The 12,058-nt window shown below is 49.4% G+C and overlaps 1 pseudogene; it reads left to right on the top strand.

Moving 5' to 3' along the window:
* LOC135213358 (actin-interacting protein 1-like) overlaps positions 1 to 12,058 on the top strand; it is a 135,643-nt pseudogene that overhangs the window by 92,670 nt on the left and 30,915 nt on the right.

Raw genomic sequence — 12,058 nt, 5'->3', positions numbered from 1 at the left:
CAGTAGAACAGGTCTTTGACCTGGAATCCCTGGGGTTTTACAATTGACTGTTCCTGGTGCCGAAGCAGTCAGGAGGATGGTGGCGACCGGTCCTAGATGTGAGCAACCTAAACCACTTTGTCATCAAGCAGAGGTTTCAAGATGGAGACGCCTCCTCAGTCAGTGCTTTGGGCTTTAAGACCGGGGGATTGGATGGTGTGTCTAGATCTCCAGGACGCATATTTTCACGTCCCCATCCATCCCCAGTCAAGAAAGTACCTGCGGTTTGTCCTGAAGGGGAAGGTTTTTCAATTCAGAGCACTCTGTTTCGGACTAAGCACGGCACCGATGGTCTTCATCTTTTTGATGAAGAACATTGCGAGATGGATTCATCTGTCGAAAGTCAGGATCTCTCTCTACTTGGACGACTGGCTCATTCGAGCCTCCTCGATAGCCCGGTGTCTAGAGGACTTTCACTCGACTTTGACGTTAACGAAGTCCCTGGGACTTCTGGTAAACTTCGAAAAGTCACATCTGACCCCTTCTCAGTCCATCGTCTATCTGGGGATTCAGATGGACTCCGTGGCTTTTCGGGCTTTTTTGTCCCAGGGGCGACAGCAACAATGCCTAAGCAAAGTGTCGGCCTTTCTGGGGAAAGAATCATGCTTGGTGAGGAAATGGATGAGTCTGCTGGGGACCATTTCCTCACTGGAGAAGTTTGCTTCCCTGGGGAGGTTGCACCTCAGACCTCTTCAGTTCTTTCTTTCGGACAACTGGAAGCACGAGAACGACCTGGAGGCGATCTTGGAGATCTCAGAAGAGGTGAGAGAACACCTAAGATGGTGGTGAGATCCGTTGAAGCTTGCAGAGGGAGTCTCCCTCAAGCTTCAGAGCCCCGACCTAGTGTTGTTCTCAGACGCGTCTACCACGGGGTGGGGAGCGACACTAGGAGGGAAGGAAGTGTCAGGCACCTGGAGAGGGGAACAGGTGTCCTAGCACATAAACCTCAAGGAACTGGCAGCAGTTCATCTTGCGCTCAGTTTTTTCCAAGACGAAGTCTCTCGCAAGATTGTGCAGATCAACTTGGACAACACCACAGCTCTGGCATACCTCAAGAAACAGGGAGGAACCCACTGTTCTTCCTTGCAAAGGAGATCTTGTTGTGGGCGAGGGAACACGACGTTACTATCCTGACGAGGTTCGTCTCAAGAGTAGAAAACATCCGTGCAGACCTCCTCAGTCGGCAAGGGCAACTGCTGCCGACAGAATGGACCCTTCACCAGGACGTATGCCAGAAGCTGTGGAAGTTGTGGGGACGTCCTCTCGTGGACATCTTTGCAACTTCGAGAACAAAGAGACTTCCACTGTATTGCTCACCGGTTCTAGACCCAGGAGCAGTGGCAGTAGACGCCCTTCTCTGGGACTGGACGGGACTAGAACTGTATGCCTTTCCCCTGTTCAAGATCCTAGGGGAAGTAATGAGGAAATTCGCAGATTCAGAAGGAGCGAGGATGACACTAATTGCCCCCTTCTGGCCGGCGACCGACTGGTTCACAGAGGTCATGTCCTTCCGTGGAGGACTTTCCGAGGACTCTGCCACCAAGGACAGATCTACTCAAACAGCCCCACTTCGAGAGGTACCACAAAAACCTCCCCGCTCTGAGTCTGACTGCGTTCAGACTATCCAGAAGTTGGCCAGAGCGAGGGTTTTTTCAAGACCTGTGGCAAGAGCGATCGCCACTGCAAGGAGAGCTTCCTCTCTTGCAGTGTACCAATCCAAGTAGGCTGTTTTCAGAAGTTGGTGCAGAAAGAAGGGCATTTCCTCCACATCAACCTCTGTGAGCCAGATAGCGGACTTCCTCCTCTACTTGAGGAAGGAAGTAAAATTGGTGGTGCCGACAATAAAGGGCTACTTGAGTGTGCTGTCGGTAGTCTTTCGGCATAGAGGGCTGGATTTGGCCAATAACAGAGACCTTCATGATCTCCTAAGGTCTTTTGAGACTACGAAGGTACCTCAACCGAAAGTACCATCTTGGAACTTAGACATAGTTCTTAAGTTCCTTATGTCCAGCCATTTCGAACTGCTTCACACAGCTTCGCTTAGAAACCTGACTAAAAAGAAAAACGGTTTCCTAACTGCTCTGGCGACGGCGAAGAGGGTTAGCAAGATCCAGGCTATAAGCAAGCATATTGGGTTTAAGAACCACAATGCCATTTGTTCTTTGAGCCCGACGTTCTTGGCAAAGAACGAAAACCCTTCCAACCCTTGGCCCAAGACATTCGAGATTAAGGTGACGGAGATCGTGGGTCGAGAACCAGAGAGAGTCCTGTGCCCTGTCAGGGCTCTCAAATTCTACTTAGAGACGAAGGACTGTAGAGGACCTTCTGGTAACTTGTGGTGTTCTGTCAAGAAGCCAGATCTTCCTATGTCTAAGAACGCTCTAGCGTTCTTCCTTAGAGACACCATTAAAGAAGCTCATTCCTTGTGCAGTGATAGTGATATGAGGCTTTTAAAGTGAATGCCCACGAAGTGAGGGCTATTTCTACCTCGGTAGCCTTTACACAAAAATATGGCACTCAGTGACATTTTGAGTGCCACCTTTTGGCGGAGCAACTCTGTGTTCGCTTCGCACTACCTGCGGGAGGTGAAAGCAACATACGAACATTGCTATTCGCTTGGACCATAAGTCGCCGCAGACACTGTTTTGGGGACAGGAGGTAGCACTCATCCTATCCTTTAGTGGTTAGGTGAGTTTTTTAATGTTGTGTGTTTTTTGGTTGTGGGGTCGACCGCCTGAGGCGGATCTCCCTTCCTTTAGCCTAGTTTAGTGGGACTAACCTTTGGTAGACTAGGCCAGGTGGTGTTTTTATTGCTTTGTTGCCCTCATTGTATGGTCAAATTGGTCTAGTCACGTCGTGGTCACGCCCCTGTTGACAGATCATCTAGAGCGCACCAGCTACACAGGTCTCTACCTCGCTGGCAACTCTAGTAAAGCAGAAGCAGACTTGGGTGACAGTAATCACAAAGTCAGCTATGCTAACAGGTAAGGAACCAAGATATCAATCATCTGCATGCTTATGTTTCCTAAAATTCTAATCTGTCTCTGCCCACCTCCAAAGGTGGGATTCAGCTATATATATATCCTTGACAGGTAAGTTGCATGAAACAAAATGAATATTGTAATGATACAATAAAGTTTGTCCATACTTACCTGGCAGATATATATATTCAAAGTACCCACCCACCCACCTCCCCTCAGGAGACAGTGGGAATAAAAATCTGAATAGAAAATGGGAATGGTTCCTGATACCCGCCTCCCAGCAGGCGGGAATGGGTACTAACCACCTGACTCCCACTACGTGTGTCTTAAGCTTTTTTTAAATTCTGACGGACTTCGGAAGAATACAGCTACATATATATCTGCCAGGTAAGTATGAACAAACTTTATTGTATCATTACAATATCATGTTTGTGTTACTCTCGTTATTTGTAGTAAAATGGCAAGATCATTTATGTATTATTTGGCTTTAGATTATCTTGATACATGTTTAATAATATCCCCACAAAACTTAAGGGCAAATGCATTTTTTTTTATTTCCTGGTTTGTAGTGTAGAGAAAAACCAGAGTTCTTGTTGAGACAAATTACCTTTAATTTTGTCGTGTATTTAAACTTGAATGAATACGTTAAATAATAAGCCTATTTGAAAAAATGAAATAAACAACTACTGCTGTATCCACAGTAACAGTAGCAACTAGTATGCCACTGTGAAAGGGAGAAAAAATTGTGGAATGCCGACAGCACAGTACCAAGAAAACTCAGATGAATAACATCTTTTTTCCTTCTTGGCCATTGAAATATGACCTTGAAATGCAAGACAGGACTTTTCACATTACAAGATCTTTCAAGTTGGCATGTCTGAAACTGTTTGACACAGAGGAAGGCTTGAATTATGATTAAGGGGCTGAGATGACCCTCTGGGTTTTCAGGAAGACATTCTCTCATTCGTTAAAATTATACCTCTTATTAAACTTCAATAAAAGTACTGAGAAAATTTTTGATCAACTCAATAGCAATAAAATAATTATTACAGAATTTATAATTCTCATTGTTTGAAGAGTAATAATAATTTTTCACTTGTAGATTTGTATTATTCGAGAAGACAAGAAAGTTGGCAGTTTCCCAATCAGCTGGGATGGATTGTGCATTGCTGCTAGTGGAATGGGCTGCAATGAAATAGCTGTAGGAGGTGGTGACAACCTTATTCATATTTTCACACTGAAAGACAACACGCTAACTGAGGTAAGTTGTAAGGTTTGCTTCCTGTAAAGTTCTTATGTATATTAATTTTTAGGAATTACATCCATAACAAAGAACTAAAATTCGTAACTCAAAGGACTGACCTGTTATTGGATGTGAAAGCCCTTAAATAGTATTAAATTTGTCCGATACGTAATACAAACCCTCGGTCCTTTTTGAACAATAGGAAGGTAACTAGCGGCAGCTGGAGACGGTCGTAAGCTTCGAACAACGGGGAGAACGGTAGTTAACTGCTTGTCCGTAATCGTCGCAGCTGCCCCGCCCGCCGCCCGAGAGGTGAAGAATCACTTTTGCTTTCGGCCGCGGGTGTGAAGGACGTGTTCGTCATCGCTGTCTGCCCGCTTCATCGTCGTATGCTTTGTTTATATTATGTTTTCTACTAATGGTTTGTTTGACTTGAAAATGAAACTGTAAGTACACTGTTTTCATTTTCATTACTTAATTATGAAATCAACATGGAGCTATCGCCGTAGAGACGCGATTTCCGCTCTTTTCATGAATTGAACCCTTGAATTATGTCTCGGTGCCAAGGGCGGGCGCACTCGCGCCGAGTCATGTATTTTGTCGAAAGTGTGTAATTGAAAAGATGTAAGTACTCTTTTTCATTATATTTTTGCCCTGTGCGTTCGTTGCCGAGAGCTTGATGCGTTCGGCACGAGCCTCTTATTTTGTATGAATAGAATGCAATGAAAGTGGATTCGCAATGCAGTTTTCTTTTCATTTTTCATTTATTAATTGCATCATTTAATTTTGGATCAATTTCCGCTCTTACCAGGGAATTAATCCTTACGATTTATTGCTGTGAAAGTGAAATAGCAAGTGCAGTATTGTTCATTTTCATATATATTTATGATAGCATCATATTATTATGGATCAAGTTTCCGCTCTTACCCGGGAATTGATCTTTCCCCCTTAAGTTCTATGAAGTGAATCGCAAGTGCAGTATTCTGTTTCATTTTCATATTACTTTTCACTGCAGTGCGGGGGTGGGGGAAGCGAAGGTCCTGCAGGAAGTCGTCGGAAAGCTCTCCTGCGACTCCCTTGGTATCCGATTCTTCGTCTTCTTTCCTGCCCCCCCGCTCAGCTTCTCGTATTTTTGTTTTTGGGGTCTTTCCTTCCGTTCGGGGTGGGGCATGTCTCCCCCCCCCGTGCGTGAGGGAACCCCTCTTACTAATCTGTCTGTGCTACCGCAGGTGCTACATCCGTGGGAGACGACCTTGGACAGGTATGGGCCACTGCGGCTGCAGGGCGTGCCTAGCATCCACGATCTGCTGCAAGCGTCTAGCGAGGTCTGGGGCGGTGACCTTGGAGTGGTCTCCACTACAACCTTCATGGCCGCTTATGCTGCTTCCCCCCGCTGGTCTACACTCCCCATGCTGTGTCGGTGACGCCATCTGCCGCTTCTAGGGCCGGTCGCCGCCGTACCGAGGAGGGGTATGCCGCCGCCGCCGCCTGTGTTTTCTTCGTGTTGCCTGCCCCAGACTTCCGCTGTTCCAGCAGCTCGCCCCTGGACCGGCCGCCAGTACCAGGTTCCCGCTGGCTGCCGATGATTCTACGAGGCGATGGCTGGGCCTGCCGTACCTGTTGCTGATGTGGTTCCCGCTACTGGCTTGGCTGTCCCTTCTGTGTTTACCGCTGCCGCTGTTCCTGCCGCTCCTGAGCTGGTTGCTGTTCCTGTCGCTCCTGGTTCCTGCGCCTGTCCATGCTGGTCCTGCCCATGGTGTGTCTTCCCCAGTCCCAGGTCCTTCCGGACAGGTGCAGTCGGGCCGTGTTGCTTCGGCAATAGGCCCGACTCTGGCCTGGATGGAGGACCTGACGACTGTCCTGCGTGAGCTGACGAAGAAGAGGAAGGTGTCATCTTCGTCTGTGCTGCCTCTTCCCCTTCGACTTCTAAGGCCCATAAGCCGAAGAAGAAGAAGGCTGCCTCCCCCCCTCAGAAGTCTCCTTCGGGAACTTCTAAGGGCCCGTCCCACCTCGGTGGGACGGGGGGTCCTTCTGCTGGTCCTCCTGCTCCTTCGGGAGCGGGGCCCGTCTCCCCTTCCGTAAGGAAGAGATAGACGGGGACCAGAGGAGTATCGGTTAGCTCTGGTACTTCCTCGCCTGGTGCTAGCGGCGATGCCGCTACGCCAGGTTCCGGCTCGGTCTCTCGTTCGCGGGAGATCCCGAGTGTACGCTCTCCCTCGGGAGACCGTGCAGCCAAAGTTTCGGCGCCAGAGTTCGCTCGGCGCCAAGACCACGGCACGGAGCAGAAGGCTGGCGAGAACCGCTCAGGTGACTCTCGCCAGGCCAGCGGCCGCTCTCGCAGCGACCAGCTGGTAACCGGGTTTTGTTATATTCCCCCTAAGAAGACTCCTTCGGGAACTTCGAAGGGCTCGTCACACCGGGGGGGTTCTTCTGCTGGTCCTCCTGTTCCTTCGGGAACGGGGCCCGTCTCCCCTTCTGAGAAGAAGAAGAAGAAGACGGGGACCAAGGGTGTGCTGGCTACCGCTGGTACACCCTCGCCTGGTCTTGGCAGCTCTGCTGCTAAGCCAGGTACCGGCTCGGTTTCTCGTCCGCGAGAAGTTCCGAGTGTACGGTCTCCTTCGGGTGACCGTGCAGCCAAAGTTAAGACGCCTGAGTTCGCTCAGCGTCATGCCCGAGGCACGGAGCAGAAGACTGTCGAGAGCCGCTCAGGTGACTCTCGCCAGGCCAGCGGCCGCTCTCGTAGCGACCAGCCGGTACCTCGGTGGACGTGACGGTCTCTGACCGGCCACGGGTTGAGGCTGGGAAGAGGTCCCCCAGGTCCCCTCGACCGACGGTACCCAGCCTCGGCATGGTACCAGCGGTTTTTGGACGTGCCGCGAGGACGCTCACCGGTCTCACCGCGAAAGTGAGCTCTGCAGGTCACCTGACCGCCGCTCCCACAGGGATCGGGCGGATACGGTGACCAGCAGCAGCTCGTCTGACGCACGGGACCGGGGTCGACGTGCTCAGTCGAGCCGCTCACAGGTGAGCGGCACGGCCAGGCCTGCAGATCGATCCCCACCGCGGGTTGGGTGATCGGCTGCAGCCCCCCACGTACGCTGGTCCTGCCAGCGAGCGGGGGGGGGGGGGAAGCGTCAGGTCTCTCTCTCCACTACCTTCAACTTCCTCGGGCTACACCGGGAAGAGCGAGGTAGCTAGGAGTGATCGTGAGAGGTGCGCCGCTCACGATCCCTTCACGACGCCGCACGTGCCACGTATGTCTTAGGACCCCCAACCAAGGACGTACGCGCAAGTGATTGGAGGGCGACCATCACGGGAGGGGAGGGGGTAGCGTCAGTTCTGTCTCTCCGATACCTTCAACTTCCTCGGCATACGCCAGGAAGAGCGAGGTATATAGGAGTGATCGTGAGAGATGCGCCGCTCACGATCCCGTCACGACGCCGCACGTGCCAGGTATGGTCTTAGGACCAACCAGGACGTACGCGCAAGTGATTGGAGGCAACCGTCAGGGATCTGTTGCTGGTCGTCCTTCTGAAGGAGGAGGGTCCTGGGAGCTGCTCTTGTTGGAGGGACTGGATGGTCCTACTCCTCAAGACGCTGTAACTTCCGAGATTCAGAGTAACTTTGCCCAGGTTATTGCACTGATTCGTCAGCACAACGACCTGGGGGAAGGATCGCCGCTCCCACCAGCAGAGCCCATGTCTCTGCTCGAGTCGTTTTGGGGCCCGAGAGGGAACCCAAACCGACGGTGGGTTTGCCGTGATCGGAGCTTGCGATTCTGTCTTGAACCAGAGTCTCTCCGTCTCCGGACAAGAAGGCTCTCTCAGTTCTGGCCGGTCCGATCAAGCTACTTCCACCTCCTCTACTGCGACAGCGGTGTTTGCTACGTGTCTTCGGACACCGTATTTAAATACTCCTTCGGTCCTCCTGAGAGGTTTCAACCTCGACGAGGACTGGAATGAGTCGGAGGACGGTATCGGCTCTCTCCTGTCAGGTGTCGATCAGCCCCACCCAGACGACGTTCACAGTGGCGGCAGACCCTTACCTACAGTGAGAGTTCGTAACCCTCCTCGGGAAAACGTTTTCTCCTGACGATACGTTTTCCCAGACTCTGATTGCGGCGATGGCTGCTCCTACTCTTCTCCAACTGCTAGTTCCACTGGGAAGGCGAGCGAGTATCCAATTCCTCCCCCATTCCCTCTCTCCTTACGGCTACGAGGGAAAGGGGAGGGATCCTACAGAGATTTCTCTGTAGGATTCCACGTTGGGGACTGCGCTACCGGGGGACCTTCGGGTCCTACCTGACGTAAGCCCGGGGTCGTTGAGGAGGGATCCTGCCCCATTCTCGATTTCTACGGGAATCGAGAGGACCACCAGCCGATATCGTTTGACGAATTCGGTGGGGGTTTCGCAGACTGCTTAGAATTCTACGGAATTTCTAGCGCATTCAGTGTGTTAGAGTTTCTTACGATCTCCAAACACTTAGGCGAGACCACGGTCCAAAGTGAGCGAGACGGGAATCCCCGATATGTTACACGATAATCGGGAACCTCGCCTATGCTCGAATTCCTGGAATTTCTAGCATTAGGAAGAAGACTGCTGCTGAAAGAAGACTATCTCACAGTAGGCGACCAACCTGGAATAGAGAAGAACGGACGGGAATATCCAGTTTGGCTTGAACTATCGTCTTAGTATTCTGTTCACCATTGAAGCTTTCCTTCGAGGAAGACTTCTTCACTCTCTTTGATAGAGACCGAAGGTGGTCGATCTCCAATCCTTATTTTGTTTTGTTGAAGGAAAGAATTTAGGATGGAGATCGTTGTTCAGAATCCTACAAATATACTACGTATATTAACCTCGCGACATGATTCTGCTAAGCAGTTGAATGGTCAGAGGGGTAGGCGCATATCCTGGTTATTCTACGGATTGCGACTTAGACGAAAAGTATTCTAATTGAACTGCAACTCGGGTTGCCTGCAACCTCCCAGGAGTTTCCAGTTTCAATTTTATATACTTATGGTGTTGTCACAACAACACCATTAAGCTTTTATATTTACCGAAATTCGTTTCGCATAAATATAATTGTTCGAGCATATCGTTTTTATGCTTCGGTGGTTTCTAGCCGAACGCATTCCTTCGTGGAAAGGATTACTTGGCAACTCAGGATGGACGAGTCAGCGACAGCTACTGCGTATTGAATTGCCCGAGGCATTTCAGTACCAGCTGCCGCTTTGAGATGGACGGTTGGTTATGTCTTTCTCACCTGCTTTGATTGAATACCAACCATATCTCTGCCCAACAATCACGGACTTAAGTCTCTGATAATGGGGATTCTTTCGCATACATGAATGACCATCTACTGCTGTGACGCTATATTCATCGTCTTCGGTATTGCGAGAATTTTAAACAGAGATATCTATTCGACTCTCATCTTTCTGTTTACCGCACGGTAAACAGAATTCTGTAATAGTCTCTTGGCTGCATCGTTATTTCGATAATGCGAATGATTTTTGCGGAATCTGAGTTTGTCCTCAAAATATCTTGTATTCGGAGGTGTGCAATTGTTCATTGTTCACCCGGATTAGCAGATGTATTGAAAGACATCGCCTATTCCCACACCTGCCAGCTCTACTTCCAAACGTTCAGCCCATGAGAAGCAGTTCTTCAGGCGGCACTCCCCTGTGTTTCATTACTGAAGAACGCCCCGCTTTCATTGCACACCGGACAGCAATGAAATGGCGGTTAGCGTTTTCAGTCATTTGTAAGCACAGGTTTAGAATCTTGAGATTCCTTCTCTCGATTCAGCTGGAAGACGTAGGTTGCATTCATTGCCTACCTTCGTCTTCAACGTCACTTCAACGTCACATAGTGTTGTTTCTCCTTAAGCTGAGATTCAACGTCTATGAGATTTCTTGCCATCAGGGACCTCGGTCTTTTGAAGGCAATTGACTTTCGCCTTTTGAGCTTATGCATTAAGAGAATCATCGCCGCGCCGTCCGGCATCGGTGACTAACAAATATTTTATTTGTTTGGTCTCTCAGCATAACTCTTTAAAGGGCGAAGGTCACGTGACTTACCCGGATGCTTGGACAACTTGCCTCTACTGATTCCGAACCAGTCAGTCGGCAGCTGTCAGAGCGCCGAGTCAGTTACGAACTATACTGTGGACTTAGTTCGGTTGTTCCAGAGCAATCATTACTTCGTCTTAATAGCTTGTCAGTATGGAGTACTGTACATAACCAAAGTCGAGAAGAGGGATAGGTTATATGACTATCCCCTTCTTTTCGTCTTAGGTAACTGCATGACTTCTCTTGAGAAGTCAAGCACAAAGGGATGGGGATTTGTGACGCTCGATTTCGTACCGATCTTCGTAGCGAAGACTCAGAACCCTTCGGTAACTGACGATTGGTTCGAGTCCTTCACAATACCCTCCCTAATGGACTTCACCGCCTCCGATACGAAGGCTATGCTGCTTTGTCCTGTGAAGGCGCGACGGAGCTGTCTGAAGAAACTCGACACCCAGGATGAGTGTGGACGCCTCTTCATCATTCTCTCGCGTTCCGCAAGAACTTCTCCGTGGCGCAGGTAATGAAGGCAGGCGCCTGGTCCAACCGGACCGCATGCACCTCCTTCTACCTTCGGGATATTGCCCACAGTTCCTTGGATCTTTTTCCTTGGGAACCGTGGTGGTTGCTCAACACGTTGTGTAGTTAACCCAGACCCCTCGCAGGCTGAACAGCATCGAGTCCTGGTGTGACCGTAAGAATGGATGAGGAATGAGAGTGTGACTGGCTCCTTCTTCCCATCTTTTTCTTTCCCTCTACCTCTGGGTAAGAGGGACACGGTCGTCACCCTCCCTGCTGGGTAAGGACGAGATGCAGTGAGCTACTCAATAGAGCACCATCCTATCCCTTTCAGTAGGGATAGGAGTAAATATCCACCACTTCCTCAACAAGGGGGAGGAAGTGGATGCCAAATTGAGACAAACCCATCATTTTATGATTGTCTCTTGCAAACAGGAACAAGTTCTTGCTTGCTGGTACGAAGAGATACGCTTGCCTCTCTCTTAGTACTTGGCCCAGAGGTCTGACCATTGATCCTGCGGTGCACACCCCGATCAATCGGACAGAGGTTTGGATCCCTCCCTTGCTCTTACGACCAGGGAGGCACTCCAAGGTTGGACGAACACCAGTCTGTTCACCAAAAAGACTCAGATTCCTCCCACCAAGAAGTGAGTCTTCCTATTGTTAAAGGACCGAGGGTTTGTATTACGTATCGGAACAAATGACAATTTGTCGAAAATTGCATTTTTCCTAACTATACAAACCTGAGGTCCTTTACATATAGTCCCACCTCATGCCACCCCTCACTCTGCAACTTTTTGCATGGGCCTAAAGCAAAAGTGATTCTTCACCTCTCGGGCTTTGCGCGCACCCGCGCGCACGATCGGACAAGCAGTTAACTACCGTTCTCCCTTGTTCGAAGCTTACGACCGTCCCAGCTGCCGCTAGTTACCTTCCTATTGTTAAAGGACCTCAGGTTTGTATAGTTAGGAAAAATGCAATTTTCGACAAATTGTCAATTTTTACTTATCGCTATTTTTGTCAGTGTTTCTTCATGTTGACTCATCTGTGATTAATAATTGAGCAATTTAATTACAGCTTCATTATAAACTTCTAAACTAAAAAAAAACCTTTTTGTTAGCTTGAACAGCTGCTTTCATCCCACAAAGCATAAGTAACGTAACGATTTATACCTAAAACTGTTATTTTCATAAGTGCTGTAACCATGTTTA

This window comes from Macrobrachium nipponense, chromosome 42 (assembly GCF_015104395.2).
Source record: "Macrobrachium nipponense isolate FS-2020 chromosome 42, ASM1510439v2, whole genome shotgun sequence".
NCBI lineage: Eukaryota > Metazoa > Arthropoda > Malacostraca > Decapoda > Palaemonidae > Macrobrachium > Macrobrachium nipponense.
Note: the sequence above shows the minus strand (reverse complement) of the source record. Positions and strands in the feature narration are given on the sequence as shown.